This window comes from Accipiter gentilis, chromosome 10 (genome assembly GCF_929443795.1).
Source record: "Accipiter gentilis chromosome 10, bAccGen1.1, whole genome shotgun sequence".
Classification (NCBI taxonomy): Eukaryota; Metazoa; Chordata; class Aves; order Accipitriformes; family Accipitridae; genus Astur; species Astur gentilis.
In genome coordinates this window covers 4791777-4797121 of record NC_064889.1, presented here as the reverse complement: position 1 = coordinate 4797121, position 5345 = coordinate 4791777, and positions in this window count along the sequence as shown.

The window sequence follows — 5345 nt, the reverse complement described above, 5'->3', positions numbered from 1 at the left end:
GGCGGCGCGGGGAGCCTAAGATGGCGGCCGTTTGCGTCACGTGGCGGGAGGGGGCGGAGGAACCTAAGATGGCGAACCGCAACCCCTTAAGGTGAACCGCCGCCTGGCCGCGCTGGTGCCCGACGTGTGGCCCGCGCGTGCGGCGCTGAAGGGCGGCTGCGAAGCCGGGCGCGCTGTGGAGGGCTTTCCTTCCCCTCCCTCAGGAGAAGGACGCGGTTCGGCAGCCTCCATGGTAGCTTAGCCTGGAGTGGTCAGTGTAATGAACGGGCACTCCCGTCCTCAGAGATCCCCGTACCACAGCGAATGACATCTCTCGGTAGAAGTTTAGATCCTGAGGGAAAAAGAAACCCTACTCAGTTGCCCTCTGGGCAGCGGTTTGATGGCAGTACTCCTGCCTTCAGGAGGCTGAAGGGTGGTGTCAGGCAGGGGTGCTGGAGGCAAGAGCTGAGGCAAGTCCACAAAGAGCAGCCGCCTATGAGACATCTCTTCCAAAATGACAGCAAGGAGGATCTCGCGGGCCGGTTTGCCTTGCTAACCCCCTACCAGCAAAGGGTATAAGGTGGACGGTGTTGGACTGTGAGGAGATCTCTAGGTGCGCTGATGGATTTTAAAGGAGAAACAACCTGGCTCCCAGTAACCATGTTATCTGTGCACCAGGCACAGCAGGCAGGGAGAGCAAATGTTTAATGAGGAGAACAGCATGCATTTTACAATCAGGACATTTGTCTAGTGGGAAGAAGGAACGCTTCCAGTGAAGTAAAAGAGCATGGCTCTTGTTGCACAACCCAACAAACTGTGAGGAAAGTGCAAGCGTTTGTAATTGTCAGAACATTTCAGATGTGTCCAAAGAGGGTGGGATTTGCCAGTGAAGAACAAAGGAGAAGTAACTTAAGAAATTACGAGAAGATGTGCATGATTTCCACAAGCTGCACTTTTGTCAAGACTGCATGTGCACTTTGGGAGCGAGGGCAAGGTAACACCCACCCAGTATTTGCTACCCTGTTTTTTCATAAGGTTATCTTTGGCACGGCCGGGATCCAGCCCTTCATTGTGAAGGCCTTGTTTGCTATCTTGCTAGTCAAAGCAAACCCCTCCTTCCCTGTATTTTCTGGCATCATGGTATCTTCCTTCTTGATCTTTCTTTTCTTCTCTTTCTCCTCTCTAATCCTCCACTTTTCTTAGAAATACCTGTCATTCCTGAGCTGTTCTCCCCTGCTTGGTGAGCTCACTCAATAGCTTCTCCTTGTTCCTTTTCTAGCAGATTTACTTCTTGGGTGGAAACAAAACTACCCATGTTATTGAGGGCCTTAACGTTTTAGGAATCAGTCTTGTAAAGGCAGACAAGTAACAATCACTTATATTCCTCTGTTCTGTTTCCATGGTAGCAAAGTTAGGTTTTTTTCCTCCTACAATTTTGGGAAGTTATATCCAGAACCAGTTCCTGGATACCATGGAGATACTAAGTCTTTTTTCAGCTTTCTTTTCAAGTCCTTATATGCTCATAAATGAAACTGCCCAATCTTGCAAGCGTTATCAGGCCATTTTCTGTCACTAAAAATTAATTCATATACCCAGAAGATACGCTCAAAGTTGGTTGCACTATTAATATGGTTTTGCACTGAATTTATAGCATTTAGAGTGTGATTGTGTCTTGTAGTTTCTGCTTTTTAATATGCTGTTTGAGCTTTATATATTACAAATCTGTGACATATGGTGTTTTTAAAAGCGTATATAGATTATACTATCAAAAATGCCATTAAGAGTTGATGAGAAAAAAACGCTTTATAAGAGGAGTTTGATAGAAAAAGGATTAAAGATGATATTTAAAAACTCTTACAAAGATTTTAGTACAGCAATGCTGTTACGCAATTTCAATGTTGAACTTAACAAACATAGCAGCCTGCTCTGATTCTCTGCATTAATTTTCTCTACTTTCACAACACAGTACATATTTTGTTACAGATTCATAGGAACTGGCGTTCAGTAAACACTCTTCCGTTTCTTTTTTGCATTTAGCTTTGATAACTGAGAATGATGAAAAGAATGCAAGAAAGGGCTAGGACTTCATGCTTGGAGAGGAGACAAGTGCTGTTACGTGAGGGCCTGTGATGGGGTTGCACCTTTATATGTGCAGGGAACAAAAGGGGCTCATGGGAAGGATGGCAAAGGGCACTGGGGAGAAAGGAGGAATGGAGAGACTGCAGTCAGTCTTTTGTATTGGCAGAGAGATTGTGGGGGCTGGACACGCATTGCCTGAGATGGCAACATCAAGCACCAAGAAAAAGCATGGCTCCTGAAGAAAAGTAAATGTAACAGTGCCTGGCATTCTTCTTTGCAGTGCTGTCTTGCTGTTCTCACGCATAGAAAGCTGGCTGATAGTGGGTTTTGCCAGGGTTTTTGTCAGGCTCTCGTGCAGTGAAATACTCTTCTTTGGAGAACACATGCAAAACTTTTGGGTGTCCCCAGTCTTTGCAACTTCAAATCCACAGACTCTCTGTGGAGTAAGGTGTAGGCCTGTACTGGCATCTCATACCAAGCATGGCATGCCAGTCAAGTGACATTTAGGGGAAAGATGGGACAGGTAGTTAGATGCCACCACAAATTGCCCCTCCTCCCTACATGGGAACATAGGCAGGAAATTCTAGCTCTCTACCTGCACAGGTAGAGGAGGAGGGATGTCTCGCTGAACTGAGGATAGGCAATGCAGTTCACAGGAGAGCGGGGAGCAAGGCATGTTGGAAGCAGGTTGTAACAAGTAGTTTGAAAACTGGCTGCAATTTCAATAGCTGCCTTGACTGAATTGGATTGACCTGTCTCCAGCACAGCTTTGCTGCTTAGATCTTCTCCACCTTTCTTGATGTGGACAGGTAGCTTGAATGCTGAGATGTGCTTTTCTCTTTAATACAGTTTAAGTCTCTTTGAAATTCTTCAAAGAGTGTTTATTCAGCATTTCACAACATTCAGCTTGTGACTATCATTACAGGGATTTTTTCAGAAATGTGTACCAGAAATGTATAGAAGGATATCCTGCACTTCCACTTCTTCTGAGAGAGTGAGAGGATCAAAGACTGAGGATGGGTGCAGGGCAAGAGCGGCCCAAAGTTCTCAAATGCAGAATACAGGTGTGCTAGCAAGATATTCAGTGTATAATTTGTGAACTCACAGAGGGTCTATCTCTAGCATTTAATCTAAGATGCCATCATGGCACAGATCGCACAGGTTGGCTGAATGGCTGGTTAAGGTAAGTGGCTTGAGAAGTTCTTTTGCAGACTTGGAAGTGCAGAGACAAGTGTGCAAGCAGATACAATTATGACATAGTTTGCCCATCAGTTTAATTATGCTTGATTCAACTCTCCATTTTTTTATAGAAACACTGGGAGTTAGATTCTGTGGGCACAGTGCACTCTGCATTGATGCAGTTGAGTCTAGACTTACAAATCACTGATCTAGACAGGCCTGCAGACAATTCCACAGCAGTGATAATTTCCATTTGCAAGCATGCGTTAGAAAAGTAAAACTGTATTCTTGCTTTTGGGACAAACAATGTAGTAAATGTAATAGAAATGTATTAACTCCATTTGAATGAACTAGGTAGTAAAGAAGAATCTCATGCTTTAGCCAGCTCCTGAGGAGGTAATCATAAGCTTCTTCGATACTTTGAAGTGTATAATAGCCTGCAAAGGTCCATGAACATTGAAGGATGCATAGTAAAAATGACTGACTACCTGACAAACGTTTTCCTAATCAATCTTTTCATTCATCATTTGGAATTACAGTTAGCAAATGAGAGCATCCATTTGTCAGAGTATTGTAAACCAGTGAAGAGAGGTGGGAACTGGGACTGTCACTGTTAAGTAGGGAGGGCAGCAGTGATGAAATTCAGTCTTCATGTGTTCTGGAGCAGGAGAGAACTCTTACCACTTTGATTCCCACCCATCTGATTTTGTAGCTCCCAGGAATGCCAGTTGTGACTTGCAATCCATTAATTGCCCTTCACTGGTAGTAAATGACCTTGTAGGAGTCACTCCATGCATTTCTTCACTTTTGGATGGACTTGTACATGTGAGCTTTCAGGTAGTGATCAAACGTTGGAAGCAGGGTCCATTTTATTGCCACAGAAGGGATGTAGAAGGAACCAGGAGCACTGTTCATGAATGAGGGAGGGGGGAAAATTGAGATTATCTTATCTTCTCTTTATATCATCTGACTTAACCTACATGAAATACAATTTTCAATAATGACGACATATATACGCTACATTTAAATACAATTTTCATGAACTAATTATGTAATAATATATCCTTGTTCAAATACATTGGATGGCGTACAGGATGTTTGTGTGCTCTAATCTGATTTAATCTAACACTTATTTGATACCAGTCATTGTGGTGTCATGGTAAGTGTTGGCACGCTGGAGGGAGACCTTTCAGATTTGAGAAGCACCACAGAAAAACAGTTTGAAGCTAAAAGCCTGATGTTAGACAGAATCTGAAACAATTCTGCATATAGATCCAAAGGACTGATATAATAGTTCAAAAAGCAAGATATGAAAAAATTCCGTTTAGAAACATGTCACTGCTATTGGCAGCTTCCCAGAGGTACATTAACATTGGTTTTCTTAAGAAGTAGGTGTAGGTTGGCCTCAAAGTCCATTCTGATGCTGGAGAGCAACTGAACCTGTGTAGTTCATCCATTTCACGCTGCGAGAAAAAGGGAGAAACCATAGCACTGTCCGTTCTGTTCTTTGGAGTCTTTTACACCAAACTACAAATAGCACCTTCTCCCTTCTCACTCCCCCATCATTACATTTTCTGCGTGAGCTCTCTGCCAGCTCCACTCGGCTCATTTTTCAGGATCTATATCCTGGAAAATGGCTTTAGTGTAACATTACTTTTCCTTTGGCAGCAGAGCCTGCTAACAAAGCCCTTCTGTCTCCACACCTGCAGGCATACACTCCCATCCCTGCACTGCCCCGCTCCCTTTCCAGCTGGGCCAATACAACTATTTGAAGAGAGGGTGATGCTTTTTTATTCACAAACAGCTGGGTACTGCTGAAGAAGTGACTGGTGGACGGGAACTTCCTAAATCGGACCTGCTGTAAAGGAAAGGTTTGTGAAATCTCAGAGCACAGTTTGATGAGATTTCCCTTTCTGCAGCAGTGTCAGCTTCAGCAGCCTTCTGCTGGCTTCTCCATTCTCCCTAACCCTTCTTCACATGGCAGTAACAAAGGTACCGGTATAAGTATTTGTGTAACCATGGAGACCAAGAGGAGGGAGCAGATTATGGTAAAAAATAACTCGGGGAAAAGAAAGTTGTATTTTTAACCTGAATTTTTCCCCAGTCTG